Genomic DNA, 14,579 nt, shown 5'->3' on the forward strand with positions numbered 1-14,579 from the left:
TTGCCAGTAACGTATTGATTTAGTATGCCAGCTATAGAATCGATTATCTTCTGTCTGATTTAGCCCTCTGATTTCTCTCTACTGGAAGTGCAGAAAAGTCTCTCTCATGAAAAATATTTCGGCTCTTCCGCATCCTCCCACCAAATAAGCCTCCTACAAGTTTAAGGAATGCTTCACCATAGTCAGAGCCACTTCAAACAACCAGAGCTTAATGTTTCTGAAATAAGGTTTCCAGCAAGGGTTGCACATATTAATAAGGTCAATTGAGGGCACACCTGCAAATGCAAGGGTATTGACTACAGGCAAGTTAACCTCTCTGGGCATGATCTAACCCATCTAATCCACTGCCCTTTTCCCCCTTGGTAATAAGGCAGCTGGACTCCTAAAGGAATTTGTTTTAATTTCTTTTGCATTATGGACTTTTACCTCCTGATGTTACTATATGTTAGATTTGCTAAACATGAGCATAGTAGTTAGATCATTTTTAAAAGCTAATTGTATTTCTTGTGCTAATGAATTATTCATAGTATAATCATATAAATCCACTCTCCACACTGATGTTTTATTTTGCATACTAATCTGAACATTTTGCATTTTCCAGGTTTTGATCTACAGATGATCTTTGATATTGACCTATTCACAAATATAGGGTTTATGTTGCCCTCAGTGTTCTGGTTTTTTTTTTTAAATGCAGGCAGATAGCGCATATATTTCATTAATATATGAGACAGGCTTTGTTTCATGACTTCTTCTTCTCTAACAAACCCTCCAGTTGTTACTTATCAAGGGCCTCAAGGAGGTTTTCTAAGAACTGGTGTAGATATCTCTGTAGGCTAGCTACAATACCCGTGTACCCAGATTTCATGCCCTAAGTCCTCCTCTGCAGTTTTCTCTACTAATTTCGGTTGCTCTTTTTGCTTCAAGAGCCAGAGCAATGCATCCAGAAGTCCCAGGAAAGTAATAGGAAGGGAAAGATGTTACCTTGACCTAAAGAACAAAGTATTGGCAGTTGTATAATGCTAGGGGCATATTGAACATCATCATACTATTGAGGCAATGCATGTAATCATTATGTCCAAGATCTGGTCCCTCCTTTGCCAGAAATAGTTTATGTTTTCAAGGTTCTCATCAGCTTCAATCAGCAATGGCTTAAAATTCAAATTGTGAAAAAAAGCTGGTTTAATTTTTTTAATTTATTTTTTTCTGAGGATTTAATACTGTATGAGAGAGTGTGTGGTTAAAGTTGTGTTGAGAGTGAAAGAGGGAAGCAATTCTGTAGAAATTTGACAAGCCATTTTTAAGATGCAGCAATTTTGTTATTTGCAAACCTTAGTCACAGCAAGCTTTTTTCACATCCATGAGGATTCCTACTGGAACAACTTAATCTTATCAAGCTGATGGTTAAAAGGTATTCAGAAAATTGCACCATAGCTTATACATTTGCATCATGATCTCATACCTTGTTGAAAGAAGAGTATTTCTCAGTAATACTAGGATAAGTTTTTTGTAATAAGAAAAAATAACCTTGAAGAATAGTGAGACTACAGTCCAGCAAGGCCTTACTGAAGGAAGGAGATTTCCTAAAGGAAATTTTCTGTCAGCCTCAGAAGCTGAGATGTATATTGTCAATGAGATGGAGAAACAGAAGGGAAGCTTCCCTTGAAGTAACCTGTGAAATTTTGACCTGGTGTTGATAGGAGGCTGTTACTGTACTTCTGAAGATGAAAACCTGATTCTGTATAGGATGACAGCTTTCCTTCTTATGAAAGCATAATTAGCCTGGAAGGTACAAATTTTTAGGTGAATGGAAAGATTTGACAGGCTTTCAGTCCAGTTGTTTGAGACCTGACCGTTCTCGTGCTCAGCACCGAAGTCTCCCACCCCTCAGAAACACCAGGAAAGATTGTGCAGAGGTAGAAAATCACTGCTACACAGCTGGCTAGGTGAACGATATCTGATGCAACTTCTGCTAACATGCACAGATTTTATGATCATGCCTGTAACCAGAGGGCTGAGGGGACATGTTAATTAATCTGAAGGAAAAAAATATTGCCAGAGGCCAGCTGCTGTCTGAATTGATAGAATAGCTCCAACCAGCAAGACTACTCTTAGCAGTTTTGTCTCCCAGGTGCCTCAGGAGTACTTTAACTGCAATCAGGGAAAGGTGCAATTCCAATAATAACTTTCTTGGTTAAGAGGCTGGCTAGAGTAAGGGTCTCTGCAATGTGGCTGTAAACTGGCTTGGGACGTCGGCTTTGTCTTAGTGATGCTATGAACTGTGTGCTATTATTAGCAAATACCCTATGAACTTGTATCAGGGTTTGGAATTCAGCCCCAGACTCTTCTTCTTATTCATCATCCCCAGAAATAACAGGTGTTTAAAGAGAAAAGAGGAGATGCAGTAATGTTAATAAGGCTGCGCCTCTGTAATGTAGAGGTCTGGTTTGCTTAAAGAACTTCCTCTGCAGAAGGTGCTGTCTGAGAAGAGCCTAGCTTGACTTCTGGGTCCCTCAAGAGTACTGCTGAAGAGATATATCTTGTCAGTGAAGGTTGTCATCATCCAGACTGTAAATATACTTGTTTGATTGCAAGTTTGAGTGTTTTCTTTCAGCAAAGAATTCGGTTCTAATTCCTAAACTTTTCATCGTTAATTCTGCCCTTTGAGCAGTTGTGTCATACGCAGCACTAAACAATTGACTCACTATTTTAATAATATGGTCTCTCTAATCACTGAAACAAATGAACCAAAGTAACTTTTGATTTAATATTGATCCTTATCTTTCAGCTTGCTTAAACTTTCTAATACTGTGCCTTTCCAGCATCAAGAGCTCTGTGCCTAAAGGAACTAAAATTCGTAGACATATCTGGATTGGAGGAGCTTATCTCCTTAACATAATACCTGTCATATTAGTAAGCCTAAAGTTATATATACTCAGATAAGTATACATTTTTACAGGCAAATTTTAAAACATTTGAAAATTAATCAAATAATGTCTTTTTCTGGTAATTTATCCCTTAATCTTATATGATGAACTGTTGGAAAGAGCTAAATATGTGGTAATTAGTTTAATATCTAATCTAATATTGCATCATTATTTTAATATGTGACAAGAGTTGCATGCTAAATTTTCTTCTGGCATTTCAGAGGGGCTTGCTTATAGGATTTACAGAAGGAGAATGAAGGGCCATGCAATCAATGGCTTTGTAGCTGAGAGAGAGTCACCATGAGGTCACTGTTCGACAGATAAATGATGAATTTTTAAGGGTGATGCTTTATTCTGTAACCTTTTGACTTTAGAATTGCCCTTGTAACAGACAGCCATGAGCTTCAGCAAATAAGTGAAATGTGAAAAACAGAAAACAAGGCTTATTATTTGACCTGCTTGTTAGGAAAAGCTTCTTTTGTGTGCACAGTGAGCCTAAGTAAATGCTTGAATTGGGATTGTTGTTTTCTAACTAGCATCAGAAAATAAAGCTCGCATCATGTCAAACTCATCGTAATGACTAGGATTCTTCATGTTCGTGTAAAAGATGCACAGTTTGACCAGGACCATGAGGTAATGTACAGTAAATAGAGGATGATGTTAGAGAAGAGATCTTGCTGACAGGAATAATGTGATTCAGCCTCTAATGACTCAGGGTTTTAAGAAGTGTTTTGGAGTAGACTTCAATTTACAATTCTCCTTTGAATTGCACTTGCTTATCATTAAACCCTCCCAGCTGAAAGCCTCTCTCTTGCGCCTCAGAAAAGGATAGCGTCTTGCCAGGAAGAAATGTGGATAATGTTTTGCTCAGAGTGATAAATATTCACACACATATAATAAAGCCCCAAATGCCAGAGACGGCCTCTCTTTTGTAATGCCTCAAGCAACCCTAGGCCACCCAAGGTGATGGCCAGCCCCTCCTCCTACAGTCCGGCCAGGGGCTATACCCCTCACATCCCTGGGACCAGGGTCCCTCTGGCTTTCTTTTACCATTTGTAAACTTTGCTCATTTTCAAAAACAGCCCCTGGTTTCAGTGTGCCCCCATTTTTTCCTGCCCAAATCTGAGGATTACTCCATCTTGAGCCTCTCGTCTAGAAACAGGGAAGGCTGATGGCTACTAGGGAGGCTAACAGGGCTTCCCTGCTTCTGTCTTCTGTTCTCTGAGTCTCAGCACTTGTATTCCCAGTGCAGCCCTGGGTCCCCTCTGGCCTCTCAGGCCTGTCTTTCACACCGGTGTCATGCACACCTGAGAGGTGAAATAGGAACTCCTAGTGATTTCACTTGGTATTTTCGGTGTCCATCATTTTCAGTGTCCGGTATTTTCAAAAGTCTGTCATTGCATAGAGAAAGAAAGCAAGGGAGCCAAGATCTCCCTAAAGGCTGAGCAGCAACAGGAAAGAGCAGGCTGAAATGGAACATTTCTGTTTTGCAGAGAAATTCTGGTATTTCAAAATTCTTTGTCCAGCACTGGGAAAAAAGCTACACATACTGAACTCCCCTGCAGAAAATGTATTTATTTCCACCCCCTACAAATAATTAAGAAAAACTAAAGTATATGTTTCCTAACTAGCTAACTAAATATTTCCGAACAATTGTTTTCCTTGCTTCTTACTGAGCTGCTCCTAGAAGACCAGCAGCCTTTCAAGTTTAAGCTGAGCCTTTTCATTCTTCTAGATGTTAGCTAAATGTCACCAAGCTTCTGGAAACTGAAGAATTGAGATATTGAAAAACTTCTGCTACAGCCTGGGTTTCTGGGCTCCCAAACATGCTGCAGGAACCTTAAAACTTTGTGGGCTGCTAAGTCTGTGGTATTCCATACAGAGGGACCGCTACAGAAATCTCAACCCTAGAAATCTGGGTTCCTGTAGGCAGGAAGCAAAACAGTTTCCAGTGGCCTCCTTTTTTTAGCAGAGGTTCATCTAAAGTCATATATTTCTGCAAAACATTCTGCTATTGACAATTTGACACGCTTAATGGAACAGGAAACCAAACCCAATTTTGTTTGGAAATTCCCAGACATCTTTATACCTTGCCTGGCTCAGGGTGGAAAACAACTACCAATGCCTGCAAAATCAGAGACCGATTTTTGGAATCTTGCTCATGATAATAATGCCTCGGTTTCCCTATCTGTAAATTGTGAATAAATCTTCTTAGATCAACATTGTTCCTCTCAATCTCATTAATATCTGAGGACTGTTTGAGAGTCACTAGCTGTGCAAAGAATTTCTCTTCTCATGCCTGCAATGGGCGATGCATTGTTTGTGATGCTCTGTGAATCTCCAAACCTCACTTGCCTGACTTAAGACTGTAGTTGGGCTGCTTTGATGTCTTAGGGAGGGAGCCTAAACTCCCCAAAGTAGAAAATCAAGTTGAAACTTATTTCTTTCATGTGGTGTCTTATGAATAGGTACTGTGGGTGTTACATTTAAGTATGGAGGGTTGTACTTTTGGAAAATACCTTTAACACAGTCTGTGTGGGAGAGAATGATTTCCCTGCAATCTTTGATTCTCTTCTTTTTCTCAACCAATTATGTTCTTCTAAGAAGGGACTGTGTCAATGGGCATTTGTGAAGTTGGGAAAGTTAATGATGTTCTGTGCTCAAGAGGGATGTGATTCCTTCTCTTCTGTCCTTAAGGTTTAAGTGGTTACTCAGATAACCCAGATTCTGCATGAAAAGACCTCGATTACAATCAATTTTCCCTCCGTCAAGAAGTAAAATTTGCTAATCTGTCAACTGTGTTGATTCAGAGATCATATATGATTTGCTGCTAAACAGTGTGAAGACTAAGAAGGGTGAAAAGCAGCACTCCTGTAATACTTCTAGATACCAAATTCTCCGCAAATTCTCCAATGTGCTAATTTCTTTAAATGTGATAGGAACAAGCTCTTCCTCTCTGCCTGTCTGTATCTTCAGGTTGTAAAGGCAAGAGAAGGATTGCACCTTTTTCTTTTCTGCAAACTCAGCTCCCTCTCAGTCCCTTCTGATGGAGGTCTTTGGGCAATGCGATATATAAATATTTATTGCTCTGCCATAGAAAAGAGTTTATTTCTCTTCCCAGGGGCATTGGCCCCATGAAACATTATGAGTTCTGAATATTTTATTGCATGGTAACTCCACTAGCAGTTCCACTTCTCTTCATTATACAGCAGCTGAACATTACATTCCTCCTCAGGGATGCTGAAGTTTTCTCATACTTTCCTAGGGCATGTTTTTCTGGAGTCACACGAACTTTTTTTTACTAACTAGAGGATGTAAACATCAAAGTGTCAACAGACTAAATGCCAAGTGACCAATGTGAGCAAACCGTCTTAAAAATCTGTTGTAATGAAGTTTGTAGTTACGTAGAGCTCTGTTTCACTGTACACTCAACCAAGTCAAACAGACTTACAACAGAGAGACTTTTGCTTCAGAAACCAAAAGCTGCTTTCTCACTAATGAAGAACTTTCATATAGCTGTTGGAGCCTTTGAGACTACTGAATGGCTCCAATTTCTTCTGGGTAGGAGGCAGTGGTGCTACACTCACCTTTGCAAGCTTGAGACAGTTTTACTGCAAGGAGGGCAATGAATGCTGTAGTCCTTGCTGCAGACTTGCTCAGATTCTATGGCTTTAAATAAACTCGATGGTCCGCTGTTTTCTGGCATGCCTCATAAATCTGCCTATATAAGTCTCAGTACATTCTGCCATCTATTACTCATGTCCATATTAGAGATAAAGTAATTCTCTTTGAACTTCCACTGCTGCCAAAAAGCAGAACATCATAATGCAGAACAAATACTTCTTCATGTTATATCCCCTTTATTTTTGTGTTTGACCCTTACATTATGTGGTGGGAAAAAGTTTGCAACTTCTTCTCTTGTTTTTGGAATGGCTTCCGCAAACTTTTTGAGCCCAGGTGGAAAGGGAAGAAACTGACTTTGCAATGCTTCCTGAAGTGACTAATATCTTTAGAATAATGTTTTGGAACAATTCTCGCTCTTTTGTTATAAACCCTGGAGCAAACATGTGGCTGATTAAAATCAATTAGCTGCATTTGTGGGTGAATTAAAAAAATTTGGTTGCTTACGCAAGCTTTAAATGAGGCTTTGCATCTTTCACACAAAACCTGCACTTCTCTGGAGGCTTTGAAATAACCTTCCCATGAAAGTTCTTGTCTGGAAAGTTTCTTGCATAACTTCAGATTTCCTTTATTCCTCGCAGTTTGAGGACACCTCTCCTTTTCTCCAAGTCCAGTAGCCTCCAGAGGATGCGGATGGACATAAGAAGAGCAGGAAGGGCTGTTCAGGTACGAAAATTTAATCTATTCACTGTTGGGATCCATTTTAGAGGACTAGGCAAAGCTTCAGACATTTCCCTTGCTTGGGCCAGTGTACTTTCTCTAATTAGAGAGGTAGGTTAAGTTATCTTCTCATTGCAGCAATTAACACTTGCAGTGACTGCCAGACAATTTTGTAATGATTCAGGAAGAGCATCCAACTTCAGAGAAAGCTGTAGTGTTCCAGTACTTCTTTGTCAGAGATGAAAGTTCACATTTCAGCTAGGAACAAGCTGCTCCAGAATGCCATTAGACCATCCTTGCACATAGTGCATAGTGTGCTGTATATTAATGTTCTTGCTATAAATAAAACATTAAGTTTATCCCATACATCTGATTTTCACATCTAAGTATACCCTATACAGCTTGGATTACAGTTGGGCATGTAGACAAAAAGCGTCATAGCGAAGGCAGACAAGAGACTACTCCACTTAATTCTGTGTAAATGAATCTTTCCTGTAGCAGTTTGCTGCAGTGAAATTCACCCATTTGGCTGCCCTAGAAACACTGAGACTGCATGTAGCGATGCTAGTGAATAGTTTCAGGCACTTATTTACAGAACATAACTGAAAATAAAAATAAAAATGCCTGTACCATTGTCGTTTTTGTTGTATTTGAATGCTGGACAGCTTCCTGTCTCCTGTAGTCTCAGGAGTGACTCTTAGTGTCAAGTAATAGAAGCAGAGGTGCATTGCTTCAACACCCTGGCATGCATGTGGTTAATAATGCACTTGGTGTTCCATGTTACTCTTCCTTTCAAGAGATTTGAAGGGGAATCATTTCAGATACAGGTAACAGTTGTCCTGCTTCTCCATGGATTACCTTTTTTAGTTTTTACCTTTACTCACTGTGTGTCAGAGCATACTTCACCTCAAGTGCTTCACCTTTTAGAAGAGGTATGAACCATAATTAGGTGTATGTGGCAGTAGCCTGCTGTTAAGCTATGTTTACGCATTAAACTTTCAAAAATGCAAATATATAGCATGATTTTTATACCAGGACAATAGGCTGCCTCACTTTTTATTTTCATTTGTTTCAGTGCTACTGGGAATCAGCCTGAACTAAATAAAGTTAAACAAATTTTAAACTTAAATAACTGTTTACGTACGTACTTGTATTGGTTTATCTGGATTCTTTAAAAGTCTTACAACTCTCCATCATGGTCAAGGCTTCCGTTAATCCTGTACAATCCCACTGAACTCTGTAGACATAAATGAGAGCAGAATGTGGCCTATGACATTGTATTGGCAAAAACATCTATTTGAGAATAGGATTGTTTCAAATAAATTCTACTGAAACTGAAACAAGTCATCTTTTAGTAGACACTGTTCTGGAAAACATTAGCCCCCAAAGTGACGAGTAAGTAAAGACAGGATTGTAATGGAATCATAACCAATGCTGCTGCGACTTGCCAAATATATAGCATTTAATAATACGAAGTGACAGCAATCTTGAAATTCTAATGCTTTAAAGCTATCCACATTCAGAAACAGGTTGAAAAATAACAGAGCAAATTGATAGGATTCATGTAAAAATTCTACTGGTCTGTCTGGAAAGAGTATCCTGTTAAATGAAATATCATTAAAAGCCTCCAGCTAAGAAGAAGCCGAGTGATACCCAGTGTCGAACCACCTTTTAAAAATAAATCCTCTACTTAGAATGGAAGTCAATGAACGTTGTTAATTCATGACTGTTGCACTGCATATTCCTAAATAGCTAGATTGTGTCCCTAATGCAAACAGTGGAGGGCATACAGAAGAGCTGCAGTAGTCAAGTCAGACAAACAAAATATGGATTAAAGTTTTAGCAAGTGGGCTAGAAAGAGCATAGGTCTCAGCCCAGTTAGATTCCAAAGACAGTAGTAAGACACTTTAATTACATGATTGATGTAGGCTTCAAAAGAAAGCACCGAATCCACAATGACCCCAAGGTCACAAGCATTATCTGAAGGATAAAAGAACTACCACAAATGGAAACTACCACAGATGACACCTGAGACCTCTGCGCCAGTGAACTAATCAATAGCAACTCAGTTTTGTCTGTGTTAAGTTTAACAAAATTTGAAGTTACCCGTGATTAAATATCACAGAGACAATTACACAAAACATCAAACTTCTTTGTAGGCTCTGCAGGGACTGAGAGGATATCCAAATATCGTCTGCATACAAATGACACAGCAAACAGGGTGGCTGAATAATGTTAACTAAGGGAAGGGTATAAATAGAAATCAAAATTGAAACCATAAGAGGATCACAGCCTTCCTGAAGAATGAATTCCTTCCAGCAGAAGTGAATTTTGTCAATACATATAAAACAGCGAAGACAAACTAGTCCAAGCTCCCAAATGGAATTAAAGAAAGGCCTGATAAATAGTCACTGGAAAGTCAACATCTAGTAAAATATATGAGCTGTTAAGTAATTTGAATATTTTATTCACCTTCATTAATACTTCTGGAAGCAGGAAGTCCCAGTGAAGTCAGCGGCTGTATTTCAGTTAAAATGAATAGCTTAAGCTATGTAGACATATTAGTGATGTGCTCAGCCTTTCTCCGTAGATATCAGTAGTATTGTTGAATTGCAATAATGCACTAATACGAGAAGACAATTGCCGATCAATGATATTGTCTCTTGAAAGGCAGTGCTGCAACGACTTCCAACATCTCATCTACCTTTGGAATTGGAAAAAGGCCAGGCACAGACAGAAGTGGAGTTAAGTCATTGTTAAAGAAGTGAGATTAACTTTGTGCGTACATTTAAGCCAGATGGAAGCTCAACTTGACAGGAAAAACATCAGGACAGGAGTAAGAAGCACAAGCAAAGGTTCACGAGTGGGAGAATTTCCAGACAAACCGTGGCAATGGCCAAAAAATTCTAGGCCATTTCCAAAAATTAATGTGGGAATTAATAATGATTTATGACTGTAAAACTGACATTAATTAAAGCAAGTTTAGCAGTATTCTTATGATTTAGATTTGATGCTATTACAGCTAGCTGGAAAGAGCATACAAATTACCCAGAAAAGGACTTTCAGCTCACCTACGAGGTTTTTTTTTCCTATCATGTTTGCATTTCTTGACCATGTTAGTGCAGGATCTGAGCCAAAAGCAATCACAATGGAATATGGATAGAGGATAAAAACTTACTAAATCCTTGCAAGGAAGGACAGTAGCAGAGTTCAACAGAAGGCAATGTCAGAGACTACAGCTTAAAATGCTCTCTGAAGTAAAAAAATTCAGAATATCAGCTACCTAAATACAAACCTACGTATAAAGGTTTGCTGGGTTTTTTATGTGTGGGGTTTTTTTTTTGAGATCTAACCGATCGCAAATACCAAATACAGAGAAAACAAATGCAAAGACAGTTGTTCCCGAAATCAATTCTTGGTTTCTAATAAATCGAGACAGGGAGGAGGGATCAGCCATGGACCATATGTTTCCTCTGCCACCTTGATTTAGTGGCAAAAATTGACCTTTGCTCTTCAGTTCAAAAGTCCAGGCCTTCTGTGAGCTTACATAATTAGATGTCAGCTGTATGGCAATAACGTAATGAAACTCAGGTGTGGATTTAGCAGGACAGCCGAGGGGGATGTGACCTCCTTCTCTCCCCCAGTTCCCCCCTCTCCCCTGCTCCACTTTATGCATGCTGCCTGCCGGTGCTCTGAGGCCCATCCCCATGCTCGCACCAGGAACGGGGGCGCCTGCTACCGGGTCCGTACGGTCCTGCGATGAGTCCTGCAAGGAGGCCGGAGTGGCCCAGACTCTGCGGGAGAAGCTGTGATGCAGGGCTTAGCTCTCCTGTTTAGATCAGGTGTGGCCTGACCTTGAAACAGTGCTGTCGGCTCCTAGTGCCTACGGGGTTCAGGACTGAGATTAGGTGCAGGAATGGGCTCAGAGAGCCTGGGGGGACTCAGAAATACTTCCCAGCTCCAGGCACGCATTGCAGCCGTGTTCCAAGTATTGAGGGAAAACGTTAAGTGTTTGTTTCCCATCTCTGCCCCCATGGCCTGATGCCCGTAGAAAGGAAACTCCAGAAGGTGCACAGGCTACAAGGGGGCTTAGCTTGCACAGGTCAGGTCCCAGATCTGGACAATCAGTGCTTGTGGAAATTCAGTCACGGTGGGCTAAAACTTCAGTGTGTGATCCCACTTGAGTAACATAAAAACCAAGATAAAGAATGAGTAACTCGACCAAAAATTATCTACGTTTTGCATGTAAAATGGAATGGTTTGGACATTAAAGACTGAGAGAAACCCACTCTACGTCGTCCTAGTTAGAAACTCCTGCACAGAAGAGAGAGAAGATCCTAGTTCTACTACCTGCTTGCAAAGGAATCTAAACCTGCATCACCGCTAGACTGGGGAACAGCCTAACTGCATGTGCACATCGTTAGAAAGATATCCTTATTATAACTATTGTAACTAGTTACAAGGATCACCACTACTTCCTCTATTTTTTTATAGAATTCTCCCTTTGTTTTCAGTTTTGTTGTTGGGGGGTTTTTTGTTGTGTTTTTTTTGTTTGGTTGGTTGGGTTTTTTTGTAACAACATCAGAAATGCAATTATAATATTTTCATTTGAGTTTTTAAAAAAGGTATAATTTGACTGGAAATGAATTATTTTAGATCTACAAAAAACTTAAGAGGAAAATGACCATGAAGCAAATAAAACCTGTCAACAACCCAGACAGCTCTGAGCACAAGCAACAAAAAAGAAATTCACCTGTCCATCTCTTGGCAGGGATTTTCTTAACTCCTTTGATTTTCTTAACTCTTGAGAAAAATGAGTCCCTTCTTTAAGTCCCCTGCTGGCTATGTGACATACAAAAATAGCTCTTAACTCTTTCCCGAAAGCTTTGTCAGGTCACTAACTCTTTTATAACATCTCAGGCTTTCTACAAGGCATAACATGTAAAGCAGAGGTTAGTATTTCACATTGACTCCTTACCACCAGTATTACAAGGACAAAATCCATCATGGCCCTAGAATGTCCTTCTCTCTAGTCCTACTTGGTGTTGCCCTGCTTAATGGATAAATATTGTTTAGATCAGAAATAAGACATACAAACACTGGTATTCATCCAACACTTCTAAACTTTTGCACACCACTTTCACATCTCTAATTTTGGAACTTCCAGACATTTAGGCTTCAGGAAGTTGAGAATTAAGCTGCTCTGTTTTGTAAATCTGGGAGAAATAATCTCTGCTTGTTTTCAGCAATACTAATATACTTATATCCCTATTAATAGTCTACATGTGCATCTTTGATCCTATGGTCAGGATTGGTGAGTTGATTACTCTTCAGTGGGAGCAGTTGATTGGGAGCAGTTCTTATTTCTCTTTTTTCTAGGTTTTCATATTTATGGGAATAAATCCACATAAGAGATTCCTTAAAAAAATGTATTGCTTGGGCAGAAGTCGTACAGGTGACCTCTGCCGGGTCTAGCTGCAGTGGTCTGAGACATAGCAGCCCAGCTGTACCCCCAGCCTGCAGACGACTTATCACTTATAGCAAAGGATGCAAAAGAAAATATTTGCAAGTTCTCCACTGGCAGCAGCTCACAGTCCAATATACAGGAGGCAAGCGGTGTTGAGCATTGACAGCTCAATGACAGCTATGGTTCCCCTAAGCCATAAATGCGGTTTTAAGTTTTCTACTACCATATCAAAAATACCATAAAAGAAAGGACTTATCTAGTACAAACTCATCCTGGCAGGACGGGTGTGCTGAAAAGACACTGGCATGCTACTTTTCTCTATCGGCATGGCCACAACAAGGTCACAATCTTTTTCGCCCCTCCATCCTCATCCATTTTTCACCCAAAGTTCTTGCCTACCCTTCAATGCAGGCTCTGGAGCCCTGTAGCATCTCCTTCTTTTTGGGCACTGGCATCAGACCTTGGCCATTATATCTACATGCAGCAATTACAGCAGATGCCATTGCAGTCTAGCCAGAACCAAGCTCCAAGCCAAAAGCGGCTCTATTGGACACATATACACATCAGCTCTGCTGGGAAAAGCTTAACATTTCCCCTCCTTGCCTTGGAGAAGTTCCTGCAGAACATACCTGTGTGTACTGCAACTATTTTGTTGGTCCGTGCTTCCCATTTTCTGCCTCTTGCCTCCTGCCTTCTTTACGCAGTCCACGGTGAACAGAAAGCTGATGCCAAGCCTCAGTGCAGCCGCATCATTTGCCCAGTCCTGCCAGGCATGGATACACGCTGTTGCTGCTATTTCTGTTGCTCAAGGGAGAGGCAAAAATAGCACATGGTACTTGTAATGCCAAGATTCCGGGGCATTTTGGCCTGCCAGTGGCGTGGTACTTTTTATGAAGCTATTTCCTGGGTCACCAGTTGACCTTGGAAATGGAGAGCTGGCCCTGTCTGAGTGAAGTGCCCCAAAATATTCCTGCTGTGCGGTAGGGCTGGTGTCCCGGTATGCACAGGGCAGAGAAGCAGGGAGCCGTCCGGGATACCAGTGACACGTGCTGGCAGGAAATCACCACTGCATGCTTTTGCTGATTTGGCTGTGCCTCGTGCTGGTTTCTAAACTGGCTTAAATCTGCCTTGCCTGGTGATCCAGCAGGTTAAGGCTCTGACACCCGTTATCGTGGAGCCATGGCTGTTAAGGGCTGCTGCAAGAGCTTCCAGGGGTTTCTCCTCCCAGCAGAACTGACACCCTGACTTTTAGAAGCTTTCAGTAATTTTTTCCCAAGTGTAATACGTGTAGTGGGCTGCTGTTCTTTCTTTAAGTAACACCGGTATCTTTCACAGGACTATGACAGAGAAACTGGTATCCTCCCTAGTAGTTAGGTTAGTTAATACTCTCCGTGATAAAGGAGTCTTGTGATTTTTCCATTACGAACCTTTCACAGCTTCACTATTTGCTGTAAGGCTTTGATATACTGCAAAAGAAACACCCTCAAGCTTCAGAATTGTCTTTTTTCTCTAAAACTCTCCTTCGCTACAGCTGAGCAAAAACTGTTAAAGAAGTTCTTTTCTTGCACATGTACATCACATATACAAATTATAATTAATTTTAACCTTACCTTAAAATATTCCTAAGAAATAACACATCCAAATTATATAATTTCACTATAATTAAAATTGAAGCTGCAAAGTAAAGTACTCAAAAGTTGGAAAACGACACAATCAAGGTTGGCTGTGCAATCATAGTTTGCGTCGCTAGTGCATATGCATTCTGGTACTATTTGAAAAAGCTGTTTGAAATTGTTGATCTTTCTTCTGACAGCAGGATCCCCTGCACTGGGTAGCTTACAGATCAA

General features: G+C 40.3%; 1 long non-coding RNA gene across 2 annotated transcripts in view; it reads right to left on the reverse strand.

The window, feature by feature from the left end:
* The window catches only part of LOC143155884 (uncharacterized), a 35,292-nt gene extending 21,785 nt beyond the window's left edge, over positions 1–13,507 (reverse strand). The window contains exons 1-3 of one of the 2 annotated variants that reach the window (XR_012994494.1): positions 13,362–13,507; positions 9,738–9,969; positions 8,414–8,502 (exon numbers count right to left, since the gene is read on the reverse strand). This is a non-coding gene — a long non-coding RNA (uncharacterized LOC143155884). The remainder of the gene's footprint in view (positions 1–8,413; positions 8,503–9,737; positions 9,970–13,361) is intronic. The other variant, XR_012994495.1, reaches the window with a different exon arrangement.
* Positions 13,508–14,579: the final 1,072 nt, after the last annotated feature.

This window comes from Aptenodytes patagonicus, chromosome 1, assembly GCF_965638725.1.
Source record: "Aptenodytes patagonicus chromosome 1, bAptPat1.pri.cur, whole genome shotgun sequence".
NCBI classification, from domain to species: Eukaryota; Metazoa; Chordata; class Aves; order Sphenisciformes; family Spheniscidae; genus Aptenodytes; species Aptenodytes patagonicus.